General features: G+C 37.4%; 1 protein-coding gene and 1 long non-coding RNA gene across 3 annotated transcripts in view; one reads left to right on the top strand and one right to left on the bottom strand.

The window, feature by feature from the left end:
• Positions 1–20,892, bottom strand: part of MFSD14B (major facilitator superfamily domain containing 14B) — a 73,824-nt gene that overhangs the window by 45,816 nt on the left and 7,116 nt on the right. The window lies entirely within an intron of this gene.
• LOC109257895 (uncharacterized) lies at positions 3,391–19,342 on the top strand. Its single transcript, XR_002076131.2, has 2 exons — positions 3,391–5,551; positions 18,939–19,342. It is a non-coding gene; the product is annotated as an uncharacterized LOC109257895 (long non-coding RNA).

Below are 20,892 nucleotides of genomic sequence, written 5' to 3'. Positions count from 1 at the left end.
AAGATTAGGTGCCTTGCTACTGTTTGGTAGTAACTAGAAGTGATGCTTGCAAAAGACTCTATAAAATCCACACTATTCCTATGTTTATATCTTTAATTTTTTAAAAGGTAAAAGTATATCCACATGGTTTAAATGCAATCTAATCATAAGGAAATGATCAGACAAATCTAGATCGTGGGACATTATATAAGACAACATTATATAAGACAAAATGTCCATGTCAATGGGCCACCTGGGTGGCTCAGTTGGTTAAGCATCCAACTCTTGATTTCAGCTCAAGTTGTGATCTCTGGGTTCATGAGACTGAGCCCACATCGGGCATTGCACTGATAGCCCGGAAAACCTGCTTGGGATTTTCTCTCCTACCTCTTCTCTCTGCCCCTCCCCCACTGGCTCATGTGTGCATGCATGTGCGTGCACTCTCTCTCAAAAGAATCTAAAAAAAAAAAAAAAAAGTCAATGTCATAAAAGACAAAAAATAAAGGCAGGGAGATTCATACACATTGAAGGAGGTAAGAGCTGCAACAACCAAATGTGGGATCCTGGACTAGATCCTTGATGAAAAGAGAACAAAACAATAAAATGTGAATTTGGACTACATATTAGATAATAATATGGGTGGTTCTTGATGTCTGCACCTTATTATCAAATGGTTTAGCCAAACAAACAAAAAAATGGTACATACATACTTCCTAAAGCAAATGTTACAAAATGTTAACTGCTAAATTTAGACGAAGGGAATAGAATTTCAATGTTTTTGGAGTTTTGGAAATTTTCAGAGCCAAGAACAATTGTTATTAAAAATTCAAACTTAGGGGCGCCTCAGTGGCTCAGCCTCACTCTTGATTTTGGCTCAGGTCATGATCTCATGGTTCACGGGATTGAGCCCTGCATCAGGCTCTGTGTTGTCAGCGCAGAGCCTGCCACAGATCCTCTGTCACCCTCTCCCTGCCCAGCCCCCCGCTCTTGTTCCCTCTCTCAAAAATAAACATTAAAAAAAATTCACACTTGTAAATTTCTCAACTTTTTTTCAATGTCCAAAAGTAAGTACTTTTAAATGTCATTAAATAAGACATTTGCAAAAACAGAAAACATTTTACAAAGTTTAAAAGAAAAAGTATTTCCTCCTCCCCCAAAACCAAAAGGCCTTGAACATAACCATCAAAAAGCACTATTTTGCAACTGTCCTTTACGAACAGAAGAATGAATGGAAATGGAAGCAACTGTTCAGCCTCTACCTGTGGCTAAGCCTTCTGAGACTCTGTGTAAGTTATTCCTGCTGCTGGAGACAGAAACCTTGCCATTACCCTTGGCTCTACCCACACTCTCCTCCATCTAATTCCACCACCTCTAGCACAGATTACAGAGTAGCTTTCCAGCCCTGTTCCCTCACCCACTGCACAGCAGCCAGGGATCCATTCAAATGTAAATCAGATCCTGGGAACTCCTCTGCTCCAGGGCCTTCAGTCCCCCATCCCACTGGTCCAACAAGGTCTCCCACCTTTCTATCCCCTTGTTATGCTCTTGTTTTCTAGAGTATTCCAACAAACGGTAGGATTCATTTTTATCTACCTCCCATGGAATGGTAATTTAAATGCTATGAAGGATGTATCCCAAATAGCCCTCCTCTCACCCCACTACAGTAAATAGTAAGCACTCCACAACATACATGGGAGGGAAGAAGGATTTCTTCTCTGATCTTTTAAACAGCAAAACCCGGGGTGCCTAGGTGGCTCAGTCAGTTAAGCCTTCACTTCGGCTCAGGTCATGATCTTGCAGTTGGTGAGTTTGAGCCCCACATCGGGCTCCTTGTTGACAGCTCGGAGCCTGCTTCGGATGCTGTGCCCCCCCCCCCCCAAGTCCCCCCTTTCTGTCCCTCCCCAACTCGTGCTCTTTCTATCTCAAAAATAAACATTAAAAAAATAAAAATAGGGGCGCCTGTGTGGCGCAGTCGGTTAAGCGTCCGACTTCGGCCAGGTCACGATCTCGCGGTCTGTGAGTTCGAGCCCCGCGTCAGGCATCTGGGCTGATGGCTCGGAGCCTGGAGCCTGTTTCCGATTCTGTGTCTCCCTCTCTCTGCCCCTCCCCCGTTCATGCTCTGTCTCTCTCTGTCCCAAAAATAAATAAAAAAACGTTGAAAAAAAAATTTAAAAAAAATAAAAAAATAAAAAAAAAAATAAAAATAAATAATAAACAGCAAAACCCAAAATGCAGAAAAAGTTTTGAAACAGATGACCCAGTTTCTTCAACAAGGAAATGGTATGGGCAAGAAAAAAAGAAAAAGGAGGGAGAACTATGTTAGCACATAGATTGAAAGAAATTTCAGAAATATTAACCAAAAGCAGTATGTGGGGCTTTGGGTTTTGACTCAAACTAGCTGGAAAAAAGACAATTCTGAGACAATCATGGAAATTCGAAAACAGACTATTAGCTGACAATAAAGAATTATACTCCTTGTAATAATGGTATTGAAGTAAGGCATGTTTTTAAAAGATCTTTCTTTCTTAGAGATACATACTAATGTGTATGTTTGTGAAACGTGAGTATGTTTGGAATCTGTTTTAAAATTTATAGAAAAAATGTGGAACTGGTGGCAAAAATAAATTTTAGAGAAGTAAATTAGATGGTATTTCCCAATAATTTCTAATTATTTGGGTGAAAATTCTGATAGTCACCACCCAACACTACAAAGCAATTGCTTCCAGTGGGTGAGTCTGTCAACAGATAGCCCAAACATTCCTTTTGAATCATTCATTTTAATCATTAAGCATCACACATACAAGAATCTCAAAAAACTCTGAAAACAGTGGAAACTGTTTCCTAAGAAACACAGGAAGGCAACCCTGTTTCTTGTTTGCAGTTTCTGTGGTTTGGTGATTTCACAAGCAATGAAGCTCTATTTGTGGAGACCACTGGGATAGAGATCCATGTGGCTGCAATGCTGACTAAACATAAAGACAGATATACACCTTAATCTGTGTGCTGTATCTTCAGGATATTACGCTATTTTAACAACTTGCAAAAAAACAGACAACCTACCTTTTTGTTTATATATTGTATGTTTAGATGCACCGTTTAGAAATTGTTTAACAAACACCTCTTCTGAAATGCCAACACTTTCTTATTCTCACTTCTACATAAATGAATTGAACCATCATTCATCCCTTAGTCAATGCCAGTGACACATCAGAGAAAGGGAGGGTAACAGGCAGGCCTTGGTACGGCGGGAACTAAGTGTGGGCAACTGGATACAAGAAGGTGACAAAAATAAATCTGCCTTCCTTCCAATTCTTCCTAAGCTCTTGGTGGTCAGTATGCTGATGAAAAACGTATCAGAAGTTTCTTCCTTAAATCGTGTGAGCGAATCAGAAAGATTTTACCAAACTCAACTGCCTGTATCCAGTTGGGCCTGATCTAGTGCGGTCTCCCTGGATCAGTTCAATGTCTACTCTCTCGATGCCCCTTTATACATCAGTATGGAACACGGAGATGTTTAGACGACGAGCATATGGTGATGTCTTTATACACTGGTATTACCATCTTTCCCGCAAATGACTGCAATGGCCTCTTAACCCTATCTGGACTTCTCTTCCCTGCCTTTTCCAAATCTTTCTTGGTACCACACTCACGTCATCCTATTATACCTGTGGAAATAGGTATATACCTCAGCAAAAAGTGAGCCGCAAATTCCTCTCATCCCTGTACACATCATGTTTTGCAATGTGACTGTGCTGCCTCTGCCACCAAAAGGTAGTCTATTTCTTCCCTTCCCTGGGTCTGGGCTGGCTTAACGACTTGCTCTAACCAACAGATGTTAGGTGAAGTGACAACATGGACTTCTGAACCGAGGCCTCCAAGACCACATGGAACTGCCTTCTAGGCACAGGAGGATGAAAGTGTATGAAGCCCTCTCTACTGAGCCACCCAGACCAGCTGGTGAACAGCATCACCACCTGGACGACACAGGAGAAAGGCAATCTTAGTTCACTCAAACCCATCAAGCCTGCAGGTGACTACGAAGCGGGAGTCACTCCAAGCAACTCCAGTGAAGAAGGCCAAGATGACCTAATCCAAAGAATTGTCATTAATGGTTGTGGTTTTAAAGCCACTAAATTTGGGGTTAGTTTCTTATGTAGTGATCATTAACTGATTCAGCACCCCCCTTGACCTCATGATTAAGTTTTAAACTCTTAAGACTTTCTTGGGATCCCTTTTGTAGCTATCCAATCTCATCCCTCAGTCCACCCATAACTGTGAAAATCAATAAACGGAAATCCCTCTAAAATTGAGCCAGTAAGCCCTTGCTCCAGGATGCAAACCTCAGTGGGTTCCTTTTTTACGGTAGTGATGATTTGCCCAGCATACTGAAGTTAGCCTATAAGTGAATAAAAGGCATGGTCCCCAGCATTCTGTTTAAAAGACCGGTCACAGAAACCAGTAAGCAATGAATATATATATTTTCTAACTTGAGGAGTTAACGTTGTATTGCTTGAGACTCAGTCCTGTTAATTAAGCCTACTGTAATTCTCTCCTAAAGAGAGGTAACTAGAGGTTTACAGTCACTCTGGCTACAGAGAAGTTTGTAACTAGTCATCAAAACAAAACACTGCAAAACAAGTATTCCCTGGGATTTCATTCAAAATGGGACACAGAAACCAAGGAATAAATCACTACATACATATCCCTAAAAGTTAGCAACGCGCTTAAATACAAAGAAACAAAATATCAAAGTCATGAAAGCCAGTACTGAAAGAACCACATACTTGGACTTAGCATTTCTCTTCCACCTAATGTGGTCTTTTGGCATCTTTTTTTTATGGAACATACTTTTTTTTAAAGAAAGTACAACTGTTAGTTACACTGACATATGAATGGTGTAAAACCTTACAATAAGGGAATATACATGTTCTAGTCTCCATAGGTATTCACAATGTTAGAAATCTGTCATATATTTATTTACATGTATATTCACGAGTAAAAACATACTTTTACATAACTGGTAACAATATACAGGTTACCTTTTTTACCTTTATTTCTCTCCATGTCACTGCATCCAAATCCTCATTCTTTATAACAGCTACACAGTATTCTACTGCCTGAATGTACCCATCATTTTAACCATTCCACTACTGATGCTTATCTATGGGGTTCCCCCCCCCTTTTTTTTTAAGGCAGGGAGGGAGAGAGGGAGAGAGTTATCGTAAGGAGGCTCTGCACCCAGGTGCCCCGAGAGTTTCCACTTTTTTAATGTTGTTGCAATTATTTTTATTTTTAAATAACTTAAAACCTATCAAAAGGTTGCAAAACCAGCACAAAGTTCTGGTATACCCGTCACTCAACTTTTCCAAATGTTAATGTCTTCTATAACTATGGTACAATTATCCAAACCTAGAAGTTAACATTGCTATACTACTGTAGCTAATTTACATACGTTATTTGAATATCAACCTTTTTCCCACTAACGTTTTATTTTTCCTGATTTAGGATCTAATCCTGGCTTTCACACTGCAGTTCGTTCTCATGTTTCCTTGTGCTCTTCCAATCTGAGATAGTGAGTAAGGCTTTTATTTTTTACTTTTGTATTCTTGACACTGTTGAGGACTACTGCTATCCTCTTTACCAGTAATTTTGTAGAATGTCCTTCAATTTGAATTTGTTTAATGCTCTCATTAGACTCATAATAAGCATTTTTAACTTTTTATTGGGCTATAGTTCACGTCCCATTAAAATCACTGTTTTCAACTGTACAATTCAGCGTTTTTTTGTTATATTCACAAGGTTGTAAAATTATCACCACTATCTTATTCTGAAATTAGATAATTAGGTGACTTTTCATTACCCCAAAAAGAAACCCCGTATCTATTAGCAGTCATTCCCCATTCTCTCCTCACCCCATTTCCTGGCAAGGACTAATACTTTTGTCTCTACAGATTTGCCTGTTCTGGAATAAAAAATAAATGGAATTCATAAATGGAATCATAGAACATGTAGCCTATTGTGCCTTGCTTCCTCTATTTAGCATGTTTTCAGGAATCATCCATGTTCATCATTCAATTTTATGGCTGAATAATATTGCCTTATATGGACATATTGCTACCTGTTTATTCATCAGTTAACAGACACTTAGGTCGTTTCTAAGTTTGGCTATTATGAATAATGCTGATAAAAATGTTGAGGTACAATTTTTTGTATGAACATATGTTTCTAATTTCCTTCGCTATATACCTAGGGATGAAACTGTTGAGACAATATCCTTTTATATATACAACAATGTAGCATTCCGGGATAAATTCCTATGAGTGGAACTGGAGGGCCAAAGTTACACACATTTTAATTTATAATCAGTAAGAACCAAGTGTAATTAAAAAGCTGTGGGTGAACAGATTTCAATTTACTATTGCAGCTCATCAATTGATTTCTTCAACATATAAAATGTTTCTTAAAAAAAAATCAAGATGGGGCACTTGGGTGGCTCAGTCAGTAAAGTGTCCAACTTCGGCTCAGGTCATGATCTCGCAGTTTGTGAGTTCGAGCCCCGCATTGGGCTCTGTGCTGACAGCTCAGAGCCTGGAGTCTGCTTCAGATTCTGTGTCTCCCCCTCTCTCTGCCCCTCCCATGCTCATGCTCTCTCTCTCTCAATAATAAATAAACGTTAAAAAAAAAAAAACAAAACCAAGACGAACAACCCAACAAAAAACAGGCAAGAGATATTAACAGCTCATAGAAATAATATCAAACAGCCCTTCAACAACTTCATTCATGGTAAGAAAAATGCAAAAATCAAGCTATACTCAGATGTAATTCTTATCAGAATCACAGAATTTCAGAAATTTGAGAATATGAGTTTACACTGCTAATGGGGATGAGAAATAGTACAATGTCGCAATATCTAGCCAAATTACTTACATATTTATCCTCTGAAGAAACAACTTCACAAAGACAATATGGCAAAAATATGAAGTGTCACATGCACCAGGCTATGGAAGCACTATCATAACCAAAAAGCAAGGGGGTGGGGGGCGGTGGGAGACTCTGTTCATTCAGTACTGGCAAAACAGACTACTTTAAATCCACACACTAGAGTATCGTACTGTGGCAAAAATATCTCTACATACTACTTCGGAGCAATGCCTAGGATATGCTAAGTAAAACAAAATAAAACAAAAGCAAATACAGAATAATATGTAATTTACAGGCACTTTTTTTTTTTTTTTTGCCAGAGAGGAACAAAGAATATGAATACCTATCACACACATTTATTTGCTTATATTAAACAAAACACAAGATGTTAAGAAAAATAAGCATTCACGCAATTACATACAGGAAGGAGAAAAGGGAGTGAAAGCCACAGGATGAAGTTAGATTTCATACATTGTTTCATGTTTAACTTTGGAACCAGGTAATGCTTTAGCTAATTGTAAAACAAAATTAAATCCGAATTAAATACGTCATCCTACCTATATATCAAGTTGTGGTTTGGTTACTTTAAAACACAGAATTTGAATGAGCACCTTTAGAAGTTATATTCTAAGAGTAAAAAGTAATCATGCTGGTAGTGATGAACTGTTTTTACCTTCTGAAACTTTCAAATGTAAACAGTGGAATACAGTGAATAAGTCACAATGCTACGGTCAATAGGAACCAAGATTATCACCATAAAAGAAAGACACAAGTATCAAATCAGAGAAGTAAAAACCTGAAATTTGAAATTTGGTTTTAAGAAAACAACATACATTATGATACGCATTACCTTAATGAAAAAGTTAGGATTTTCTAGTTCTAGCCACTGAAGACAGAAAAAATGAGCAACCCAATAGGAATGAACACTCCCTAGGCCCAGGATTGTGGTCTTCAACTATCAGTTCCCACTAAAAGAAAACAGGACTTGTTAGACAAACAGCTGATACCAGGTTTGTGGCAAAAAATATCACTGATTCTGGAACATATCTTGCCAAAAGCAAAGATGTTACTAAAGACTACAGTCATATCAAAAGGATTCAGGCACCAACCTGAAGGAACTCCCACTGGGCAAAGACTGAGTAAAAAGAGTAATATCTATCATTGACTGAAACAGATCATATATGTTCAAATTTACAAGTCCATTCATCTTAGGAGGATGCCAGAAAACCAAGCCATCATTCTGAAAACTGGTAAATGAGGAGGGGGGAAAAAAAGGGAAGCATTCCTTCTGCTTTTTGTGTATCTTAGAATAACCAAATATTTGACTAGGAAAAGCTCTTCTTTTTTAAGAATTTTGACAATGGACAAAGGAATGATTAATTTAAAATCCTGCCACTTTCTAAGCCTCACTGAAATAGTCAACTAGATAACAAGCATTAATGCCTGTTAAAACAATTAGGTTAAAAGCTGATAAGGCATTTTATAAGGGAATGATTAAGCTGACAATACCTAAAACCTCATCATTACAACATCACAAAGAGAGTTATTTGCTGCGTGATGTGTTACACAAGAAATAAACCACATATAAAGTATTCTTCCCAAAATGAAATAAAACAAACAGAAAGCTTGGATTCAATTTAGCTGATATGTAAGGACCAGTTTATAGAAAATGCAGGTGAACTAAGCTTGGCCTTGTGTGTTTTTAACTGTTAAGGTTAGGATGATGAATACAGGGGTAGTATTCATAACAAAATATAAGGAAACTAAAAAGCTTCAAAGAGGTTGTCAAAAAAACTTTTTAAAGAGTGACTTGTATCATTACCAGTGTCTGAGAATACCTGTCTCCCCATATCCTAAGACTACAAGTAATTTTTAAATATTTGCTAATTAGAGGGGCGCCTAGGTGGCTCAGTTGGTTGAACGTCTGACTTCAGCTCAGGTCATGATCTCACACTCCATGAGTTCAAGTCCCGCGTTGGGCTCTGTGCTGACAGCTCAAAGCCTGGAGCTTAAAAAAAAATTTTTTTTTAAATATTTTCTAATTAGATATTTTAATGGTTATATCATTTTATTTTGTATTTCCCTGATTACAAGTGAAATACTACTTCTTCCCTATGGTTCTTAGAAAGTTGTATTTCTTTGTCTACAAATTGTTCATTTTGCATACTTTTCATTAGAGAAGGTAATTTTTCATATTGATGTATAGGACTTCTTTATAGAAAATACCAAATATATTTATATTATATAACATTAAATCATTCATTCTCTCTTACCTGCTGGCACCCATACCCTTAAAAACTAAAAGGCACAGACAATTCAACAGTAATAACTGGAGATTTCCATACCTATTTCTAACAAGGATAGAACAATTAGAAGATCAACAATGAAGTAAAAATTTTAGCAACACCACACTAACTAGACCTAACATTTATTGAGAACTCTACCCAACTAGAGCAGTACATTCTTCTCATGTGTACAGAGAAATACCATAAAACAAGTCTAAATAAACTCAAAAGACTGAAATAATACAAACTATGTTATCTTGACCACAATGTAATGAAACTAGAAATTAGTAACATAAAGAAATTTAGAAAATTGACAAATATGTGGATATTAACATACACCTAAATAAACCATAGGTCAAATAAGAAATCATAAGTCACAAAACTTTCATATGAACAAAAATGAAAATATATCAAAGTTTGTTGAATGCAGATGAAGCAATGCTTAGAGGGAAGTTTATGGCCGTAAATGCCCGATTATTAAAAAAAATACATATATATATCTGAAATCAGTAACTTAACTGTTCACTGTAAGGAACTAGAAAAGCAAAAAAAAAGAAAGAAATAAAGGGTTAGAGTGGAAATAAATGCAATACTGAGTAGAAGAGCAAAAAATGTCAAAAATCAATAGAAGTCAATTTATGAAACTATCAAAAAATTAACAAATCTTGGGGCATCTGGGCAGCTCAGTTGGTTAAGCTTCCAGCTTCGGCTCAGGTCATGAACTTGCGGTTTCTGAGTTCCAGCCCCGTGTTGGGCTCTATGCTGATAGCTCGGAGCCTGGAGCCTGCTTCGGATTCTGTGTCTCTGTCACTCTCTGTTCCTCCCCTACTCGTGCTCTATCTCTCTCTCAAAAATAAATAAAGATTAAAAAAAAACTTAAAAAGAAAATTAACAAATCTTTAGTGAAAAAGAGGTTATATTAGTGAAAGAGTACTACGGGCAACTATAAGCCAATGGACTGGATAAACTAGATGAAATGGACAAATTCCTAGAAATACACAATCTACCAAGACTAAGTCATGAAGAAATAGAACATCTGCACATATCCAGAACTAGTATTCAATAAGTGATCAAAAACCTTCTGCCAAAGAAAAGCCCTGGACCTCATGGCTTCATTGGTAAATTCTACCAAACATTTAAAGAAGAATTAACATCATTCACTCTGGAAGTCTTCTCAAAAATGAAGAGGAGGGAACACTTCCTAACACAGTCTATGAATGAAGCATTTACCTGTACCAAAGAAAAAGACACTACAAGAAAAGGCAACTGCAGATTAATTTTTCCTTATGCTTTTGATGCAAATATCCTTAACAAAATACAGTAAAACCTTGGATTGTAACTTGCTCTGCAAGTGTTCCACAAGACAAGCTAACACTTCTAATAAATTTTAACTTGATAAAGGAGTGATGTCTTGCAATAGAAGTATATGACACCGAACATCACATGACCACAACTGAGCCAATAGTTCTCCTGTGTGTGTGTGTGTGTGTGTGTGTGTGTGTGTGTGTGTTGTGTGTGTTTGTCTCTCTCTCTCTCTCTCTCTCTGCAGGATTGTGGGGGAATGTCTCCCATGCTCAGATGCTCATGCTCCATCTCAGGCCGTGGTGTTTGGCAGAGATCAGTGATTTTTCAGAACGCTGGAAGGTGCCCAAACTGGCACTGGTGTATTTTTTTGCCACTTCAAAGCACCTATCGATAGTTCTTTGCTTTTCCATTACAAGAGTGAGCTTAGAAATGCTTTGCTTCATTCTAGGTCAGGCTGCCTGCAGATATAGACCCTTTCCTCTGCTGCCTTATTGCCAGTTACAATAAATACATGACAAGAGTTTATTAATACTGTACTGTCATCAACATCTGTGCGAGTGTATAAAATGGCCCTCATACAGAAAAAGATTCCAATGAGCCAGTGGATAGCAGTGATTCCATTAGTGATAATGAAAGTCGTTCTACACAATAACCCTCCTCTCTTGTCTCCCTCACACCAGCTACTAAGGTCTTCAAAGGTAAGTGCAGATGAATTTATTTTTCTTTATATTTTGTACTTTATTATTCTGTATTATATTACAGCATTGTAACCATTTTTATATGAATATTTTTGGGTTGTGGAACGAATTATCTGCATTCCCATTATTTCTAATGGGGAAATTCGCTTTGATATACATGTGCTTTGAATTATAAGCATGTTTCTGGAACGAATTATGCTTACAAACCAAGGTTTTAGTGTAGTAGCAAACTAAATTCAGCAGCTTGCTAAAGGGGATCTAACACCATGGCCAAGTAAGATTTATTCCTGGACTATAAGAATGTAAGAACAGTTCACAATGAAAATCAATCAGCAGGACACACCACTTTGAAAAGAAGGAGGTTGGGGGATACACGATCATCTCCACTGATGCAGAAAAAGCACTTGACAAAATTAATAGCTTTTCATGATTAAAAAAAATCTTAAAAAGGATAGAAGGAAATTACCTCAATATAATAAATGGCACATATGAAAAATCTACACCTAACATCACAGTCAATAGTGAAAGGCTGAGAAAACTTTTCCTTTAAGATCAGGAACAAGAAAAAGATGCCTGCTTTTAACACTTTTATTTAACATAGTATTGGGAGTTCTAGCCAGAGTAATTACATAAGGAAAAAAAAAATCCAAACTGGAAAAGAAAAAGTAAAATCATTTGTTTGCAGATGCCATCATCTTACATATAGAAAACCCTAAAGGTTCCACAAAAACACTTTAGAGCTAATAAGTGAATTCAGCAAAATTGAAGGACAAAAAATTCAACGTGCAAAAATCAGTTGCATTTGTATACACTAACAATGAAAATTACAAAAACTACTCTTTTGGGATGCCTGGCTGGCTCAGTGGGTTAAGCATCTGATTCTATTTCAGCTCAGGTCATGATCTCACAATTGTGATCATGATCTCACGGTGGTGAAACTAAGCTCCACATTGGGCTCTGCACTTGGCATGGAGCCTTCTTGAGATTTTTCCTCTGCCCCTCTCCTGTTTGCATATGCTCGCCTGCTCTCTTTCTCAAAAAACAAACCCAATTCTTTTTACAACAGCATCAAAAAGAATAAGTTCTCAGGAAAAATGAACCAAGTAGGCAAAAAACTTTAACACTGAAAACTACAAAACACTGCAGATAAGAATTAAGAAGGCAAAAATAAATGGAAAGACCTTCTATGTTCAAGAATCATTCCTGATTCAACGTTGTCTAGATGTCAAAACTGCCCTAAATGATCTGTGGATTAAGTGTCATTCCTACTTAAGTGCCATGACCTTTTTTGCAAAAATAAAAAATCCATTCTAAAATTTATATGGAGGAAGGTGGGTGGGGGATGGGCTAGATAAGTAATGGGTATTAGGAGGGCATTGTTATGATGACCCCTGGGTACTGTATGTAAGTGATGAATACTGGATTCTACTCCTGAAACCAATTTTGTACTTTTTTTTTAAGCTAGAATGTAAATAAAAACTTGAAAAAAAAAATTCATATGGAATCTCAAATGACCCTGACAAGTCAAAACAGTTTAAAAAACAAAAACAAAAACAAAAACAAAAACAAAAACAAAACTGGGGCACCTGGCTGGCTCAGCTGGTTAAGTGTCTGACTATTTCAGGTCAGGTCATGATCTCTCAGTTCGTAGGATTGAGCCCCACGTCAGGCTCTGCACTGGCAGCACAGAGCCTGCTTGGGATTCTCTCCCCGCCCTCTCTCTGTGCTGCTCCCCTGCTCACTCTCTCTCTCTCTCTCTCTCTCTCTCTCAAATAAACATTAAAAAAAACCCCAAAAAACTGCAGTATTCACATTTCCTGCTTTCAAAGCACACTACAAAGCTAATCAAAACAGTATGGCACTCGGGCACCCAAATGGCTCAGTTGAGCACCCAATTCTTTTTTCTTTTTTTAAATTTTGTTTATTTATGAGAGAGAGAGAGAGAGAGAGAGAGAGAGAGATAGCGAACAAGCACAGGCAGGGAAGGGGCAGCGAGGGAGAAAGAGAATCAGAAGCAGGCTCCAGGCTCTAAGCTGTCAGCATGCAGGGCTGAACCCATGAACCACAAGATCATGACCTGAGTTGAAGTCAGATGCTCAACCAACTGAGCCACCCAGGCGCCCCAAGCATCCAACTCTTGATTTCAGCTTAGGTCATGATCCCAGGGTCGTGGGATCAAGCCCCACATCACGTTCCATGCTTAAAATTCTCTTTCCCCCTTGGCTCCTTTCCCCACTCACACTCTCTCACTCTCTAAAATATGAATGAATAAATGTTAAAAAAAAAAAAAAACCAGGGCAGTACTGGCATAAAAACAAAGACCAATGGGATATAATAATAGAGAGTTCAGAAGTAAACACTTGTATAATGGCCAAATGATTTGCAACAAGAGTGCTAAGACCATTCAGTGGAAAAAGAATAGTACCTTCGACGCAGGGTCCTGGGAACACTGGATATTCACATGCAAAATAATGAAGCTGGACCTTTTACCTCACTTCATGTACAAAAAATTAATTCAAAATGAATCAAAGCCCTAAACATAAAAGCTACCAACTATAAAACTCTTAGAAGATAACACAGGAGGAAAGCCTCATGACAATGGACCTGACAATGATTTTCTGAACATGACACCAAAAAAAAAAAAACAGGCAACAAAAGAAAAAATAGATAATCTGACTTGATCAAAAAGAAAAACTTTTGCGCGTCAAAGGGCATTATCAACAGAGTGAAGAGGCAACCCACAGAATGGAAGAAAATATTTGCAAATCACCTATCTGGTAAGGAATTATTATACACACAGAAGCATGCACGCACATACGTATAAACTCCTAAAGTTCAAGCACCAAAAAAACAAACTGATTTAAAAATCTGCAAAGGACAAAAAATTACATGAAAAGATGCTCCATATCACTTATCATTAGGGAAATGCAAAGCTAAACAATACTGAGATATTATCTTGTGCTCAATAGGATGGCTACGATTAAAAAGAAAAAAAAATTAAAAACCTGAAAACAACAAGTGTTGGCAAGGATGTAAACTTGTGCACTTTTGTGGCAATGTAAAATGGTATAGCCAATGTGAAAACACTATGGGAGTTCCTAAAAAAAATTAAAAATACAATTACCAAATATCCAGTAACTCACTTCTGGCTATATACCCAAAAGAAATGAAAGCAGGATCTCAAGGAGATATCTGTACACCCGTTATTCACAATTCCAAATATTCACAATAGCCAAAAGGTGATGGATTATTATACAGCCCTGAAAAGGGAATTCTGACAACTGCTACAACACAGCTAAATGTTGACAGCATTATGCTAAGTGAAATAAGCCAGTCGTACAAGGACAAATACTGTATGATTCTGTTATATGAGATTTAGAGAGAAAGAAAGTACAATGGTGGTTGCCAGGGACTAGGTGGGGAGAGGGAAATGATGAGTTATTTTTTTGGGTACAGAGTTCAGTTTCAATGATGAAAAGTTCTGGAGATGGACAATGGTACTGGCTGTCCAACAATGTTAATATACAAATGCCACTGAACTACATACTTAAAAATGACTAAAATGGTGAATTTTATGTTATGTGTATTTTACAATTAAAAAAAAAAAAAAAAGGAACTCAAAATAGATCACAGACCTAAAACTAAGGTCCCTTAGTTTCATCATGAGTTTGTATATACAGCACTAACCGCACCATCCATGCAAGAAAAACTTGGCACGCTGGACTCCATTAAAACTAAAAACTTGTGCTCTGTGAAAGACACTGCTGAAAGAATGAAAAGACAAGCCACAGAGTGGACGAAAGTATTTACAAACTTGTATCTGATCAGGGACTTGAATCAAGAACTCTTTCAATTCACCTATAAAATGACAAGTCACACAGTTTAAAAATGGGCAAAGGACCTGTATAAACATTTCTCTGAAGAAAATAGAGAATTGGTCAATAAACACATGAAAAGATGTTCAACATCCTTAGCCACTAGGGAAATGCATATCAAAACCATAGTGACATACCACTTCAGACCCACCAGAATGGATGTAATAAAAAAATATTAACAAGTACTGGTGAGGATTTAAATAGGAACCCTCACACACAACTGTTGGGAATATAAAATGGCACCCCACTATGGAAAATAGTTTGGCATTTCCTCAAGATGTTAAACAGAGTTACCATATAACCTAGCAATTGTACTCCAATACCCAAGACAACTGAAAATATGTGTATACAGAAACCTGTAAACAAATGTTCACAGCAACATTATTCATAGTAACCAAATGTAGGAACAACCCAGATGTCTACCAAGTGATGAATGGATAATCAAAAAGTGGTATATCCATACAATGCAATATTAATCAGCTATAAAAAGGAATAAAGTATAAATTTATGCTACAACATGGATAACTTGGAAAACTTTATGCTCAATCAGAGAAGCCAGGCACCAAAGGCAACAACATATAGTATTATTCCATTTATGTGAAATGCCCAGAATAGACATTCCACTGGAACAGAGAGCAGATTAGTGGTCACCAGGGCCAGAAGGTAGGGGAAGATAAGAATGACTGCTAATGGGTACAGGGTTTCATTCTGGGGAGATGAAAATATTCTGACAGTGGTAATGGCTGCACAACCTTGTGAATATACTAAAAATACCTGGATCGTACACTTGAATACAGTGAATTTTATGTGAATATATCTCAATAAAAATGCAATGGTAAAAAAAAAAGAGACACAAAGATGCAGAAAGAGGCTGACTCTGCCTCTTGGCTGTGTGTGCAGCCTGGAACCCTGACAAATACCTTGAGACCATGAGAGCCAGACAAGTCAATACACTGAAATCACCAAGTACCTGGGTCCTTGATTATGCTGCTTAAGTGCTAAATGAACCAATCCTGAAACTGTCTTTCCATCAGATTTCTTGCTAAACGAGTTAATAAATCTCCTAATTATAAAACGGGGTGGGGGGAGGGGCAGATCTTAACAGACACCTAACCAAAAATGATACAGAAATGGCAAATAAGTATACGAAAAGATGCTCAACATATGTCATTTAAAAATGCAAATTAAGGGGCACCTGGGTGGCTCAGTCGGTTAAGCGGCCGACTTCGGCTCGGGTCATGATCTCGTGGTCCGTGAGTTCGAGCCCCGCGTCGGGCTCTGTGCTGACAGCTCAGAGCCTGGAGCCTGTTTCAGATTCTGTGTCTCCCTCTCTCTGACCCTCCCCCGTTCATGCTCTGTCTCTCTCTGTCTCAAAAATAAACATTAAAAAAAAAAAAATAAATGAAAATGCAAATTAAAACAATGCAATTGTTGGATGATAGATCTTAAATGCATATTACTAAGTGAAAAGAAGAAAGTCTGGAAGGCTATATAGTGTATGATTCCATTTAGGTAAAACTGGAGAGGTAAACAGATCAGTGGTTGCTAGGGGTGGAGGGGTAAGGTTAAACAGGTGAAGCACAGGCAGTGAAACTCATGTTTGTTTAATACTGTAATGGTAGAAAACAGCACTATGTGTTTGTCAAAACCCACAGACTTTGAACCCTGGTATAGGTTAATTTTTTAAAAAATGTTTAGGAGGTCAGAGAATCTCAGCATGGACTGCAGAGTGTGATAAAGGTAACTGTATTAGAAATGCATGAATCAACTTCACTGAAGAGGGTGGGGGCAACAGTTAGTGATCTAAGTAACATTAGGGATGAGTAGGGTCTGTAAGACCAAAAGGCAAAAGGTACCACATTTAAGCACTGTATTAATTGATAAATATGTTCCCACAAGGGTACAGATAACCATTCTGAAATCAGTGTACTGGAATTGAACAATTAAGTAAATGGATGGCAAATGGTAGGAGTTACTTTTTTCACTGCTGGAGCGGAAGGTTATCAACAAGGGAAAAAGCTAGAATGATCCCTGTGATAACAGATTAGAGTTGGAGATAACACTATGAACTCATTTTAATTTTACATAGATACAGATGACCATATACAGAACTATTTATAGATAACATGTATACACAGGCTAATATACACATGTATATTTTCCTTGCTCTGTCACCCGAGAGAACCTAAAAGTAATGACATCCCAGCAGCCCAAGAGCAGTCAGTTATGGTGCCCTGATCTTGGTTTCAAATACAATTTTCCAACAAAAGGAGCCAGAGCTCCTTAGAGAAATGGCTGATTCTAGGACTAAGGCAGGAAAAATACAAGAGAAATCTGGCAAATCTTGTAGTACCAGAATATATTGCTAAAAATAAAAAACAAAACACCCCAATGAAACGCCAAAAACATAGGGATATGTCAAAGAGCTCCCAATGGCCAAAGCTGTGGCAATATGAGGCAACAAAACAAAACAGTACTGGATTATAGCTACTATAATAAAATATATATTTCATTATATATGAAAATATATAGCTAATAAAGTTATAAAATATATGTATTATAAAATACATATCTACAAATCTATACTAGTAAGATGACATAGTAAACAAGTGGGGGAGAAAAGACAAATCTGTGCAGAGGAATTCCAAATGCAAGAAATTCCTTCAAGTTTTGCCTTCAAGGAAGTGAGGCAAAACTCCCATTTCTTAAATGTGGGCCGCATGTACTTTCTTCTGAAGAGTACAGCATAGAAAGAGGGGAAGAAGAGTATCTTTCTAGAGAAAGGTGACAAACACTACCTCAGACAAAATGTTAATGTCAACAGTGACGTGTATCCTTGATATGTTATGAAAATGGCACTTCACTTCTGTGGGCTTTCCTCCTCTAAACCCGTAATCCCACCCTAATCATGAGGAAACATCAGATGAATCCCACTTGAGGGACATTCTGCAAAATAACCAGGACTCATGAAAATTGTGAAAGTCATCAAAAACAAGGAAAGTCTGAGAAACTATCATAGCCCAGAAGAACTTACAGAGACATGAAAACTAAATGTAATGAAATACTGAAACAGAAAAAGGGCATTTAGTAAAAACCAGGAAAATGTGAATAAGTATGGACTTTAGATGATGGTAAGGTATGGACATTGGTTCATCAGTTTTAACAAATATACCATACTAATATAAGATGCTAATAACAGAAGGAAATGGATGTGAGGTATATGAAACCTCTCTATACAACCTTTTTTCTGTAAGTCTAAACTATTCTAAAATAAAGTTTCAAAAAATTAATGGGCAAGAATACCAAAAACATCCTGAAGGTGGAAAGAATAGGGGAAATATTTGAGCAGGGGTTGGGAAACTACAGCCCACAGCCTAAATCGATCACCAGTTTTTGTAATATGTTTTACTGAAATTTAGCAATGCTCATTCATTTACATATGTCCAAGGCTGCTTTTGTGCTACACTGACAGCACTGAGTAGCTGCAACAGACTATATGGCAGAAAAGCCTAAAATATTTACCATCAGGTTCTTAACAGAAAAAGTTTGCTGACCCCAAAGTGAATAACTAGAACACAAAGGGGAGATCATAAGTATCAGTAACCCCATATAATATCTGAGAAGCTGCTGACATTCCTTGACCACCCTGAACAGAGGCAGGTGCTTCCCTACCAAATTCCTGTAGCTTCTTTTCCACATACGACTAGTCTCTCTCCTGTACTACACAACACCTCTCAAAGGCAAGGATCTCAATAGTAATTCTCTAAATGCACCCTGAACTCAGCAGATAACTGGCTTTTATGACGTTAGAAGTTGACTTCCTACACCACCAAGACATATTTGCTAACAAATTCCCAACTGTGTTCATGTTTCAGCAACCGTGTGCATAAACAGACTAGTCACCTCCTGAGACTGCAGCCTTGAGAATTCTTCAGGTCCGGAAGTTGAATCTTGACTAGTCAACCTGACCAGGATCATTCAATGACTAAAGATAGGAACGAACTACATGGACCAATTATGGCCAATGAGGTATGAGGGGAAATACGTGGAGGGTTTATGGACTTTCCTTCATTCTTCTAGGGACATATATCAAAACATTACTGTTTCCAGTTTGAGGGCACTGTTGTGTAAGCATGTGATACTTAGCATCATAGCCATCCTGAGACCACACGTGGTCAATCTTATGACCCCAAACTATTACCCTGGGAAGAGCAGAGCATAGAATGTAATGAGCCCACCATGTCTTTGGTGATATTACACTGCTAAAATAAGCACACAATCTCTGTACTACCTATCATGTGCAATAATAAACCACTTACCATCAAGTTATCATTACACCATGTACAATGTTAACCTATTAAAAATGAAATATTTTGATCTTGATTTTTATGGATAAGCTGAGGAACTAAGAACTATAACTGTAAACTGTTGGCTCTATTGTACTTCTAAGCAGAAAAATTATTTTAAAATATATTTTAATTGAAAACGAGTACTCCATAGTTGGGATGTACTGCCATAAGATTCATAGTAATCTCTGCAGTAATGCTGAAGACATATATGAGAAGTATATTTCACTCTAAGCTCTGAGTATTTTAATAACAGAAGTTTACTACTTCTTGCTTATATCCTTTGTATTTATCTGGTTAGTAAAATGCTCCATCAAAAATAAATTCTTTATCAAAAATCTTTTTAAATATAAACACAAAGATGAAGTACATAAAAAGTTTTAAAACAAATAAATGATTACACCTAAAGGCTTTGCTTTTCTTCCTCCTAATACTGAAATGCCAGTAGGAAAAACAATTTTACGGCTTCTTTAGATGAAATAACTTTTCCACAAAAATTATGAAAATTTTCTCAGCACTAAATTAAATAGTTGAATACATGCAATCACTATGGGGTTGGACAGACAAAGCATTGATTAAATATTTGTAAGATAACTGCTTTTAAGTCTTCAAACTCTATAATTTACCAACCACCACCCAACTTAAAGCAAACCAAGATGCCAAGGACTACTTTTGTAAATATTCCTATCTCTATCAACCTTATCTAAGAATGAAAATATTCAAATCCAAGTGGTTAATTCACTCAGCATGTATATGTTGAGCTCTAGTATGTCTGCTAAATGTTGGGAACAACGGTATCAATAGATACTATCCTGTACCCGTTTAATGAAATATAAATCTTTAAATGGAAATGAACACTATAAAGAACAAGGACACAGCTCAGAGACAGTCATTACAAAAGATCTAAGCTGGGGCACCTGGATGGCTCAGTCGGTTGAGTGCCTGACTTCAGCTCAGGTCATGATCTCACGGTTCGTGGATTCAAGCTCCGCGTCAGGCTTTGAGCTGACAGCTCAGAGTCTGGAGCCTGCTTCAGATTCTGTGTCTTCCTCTCTCTCTCTCTCTCTCTCTCTCTGCCCCTCCCCTGCTCACACTCTGTCAATCTCTCTCTCAAAAAATAAATAAACATTAAAAAAAAAAAGATCTAAGCTATACTGCAAAAATTATTCTACAATAGCAGGAGAAGCAGCAACAGACACCATGCCAAGACCTGATCAAAGCACATTACAGATGCTACCATTTTTCTGCACTGTAGTCTTCAAGATAAAAACTATCATCATCCCCATTTTATAGATGACAAAAGTCAGATGCAGAGAATTCATGTAACTTGCCCAAGTCATAGAGTTACTAAGTGCCTCAGCTGGTATTCCATCCAGAGAATCACGTACCTCCAGAGTGTATGCTACTAACCACTGTACTGCTTACACTACCTTTCTTAGCCTACAGTTTTTATAAACAGAATCAGCACATACATGACAGGTAG

Source organism: Panthera pardus, unplaced genomic scaffold (assembly GCF_024362965.1).
Source record: "Panthera pardus isolate Hobbes unplaced genomic scaffold, ASM2436296v1 HiC_scaffold_20, whole genome shotgun sequence".
NCBI classification, from domain to species: domain Eukaryota; kingdom Metazoa; phylum Chordata; class Mammalia; order Carnivora; family Felidae; genus Panthera; species Panthera pardus.
This window is presented reverse-complemented; position numbering and strand designations above follow the sequence as displayed.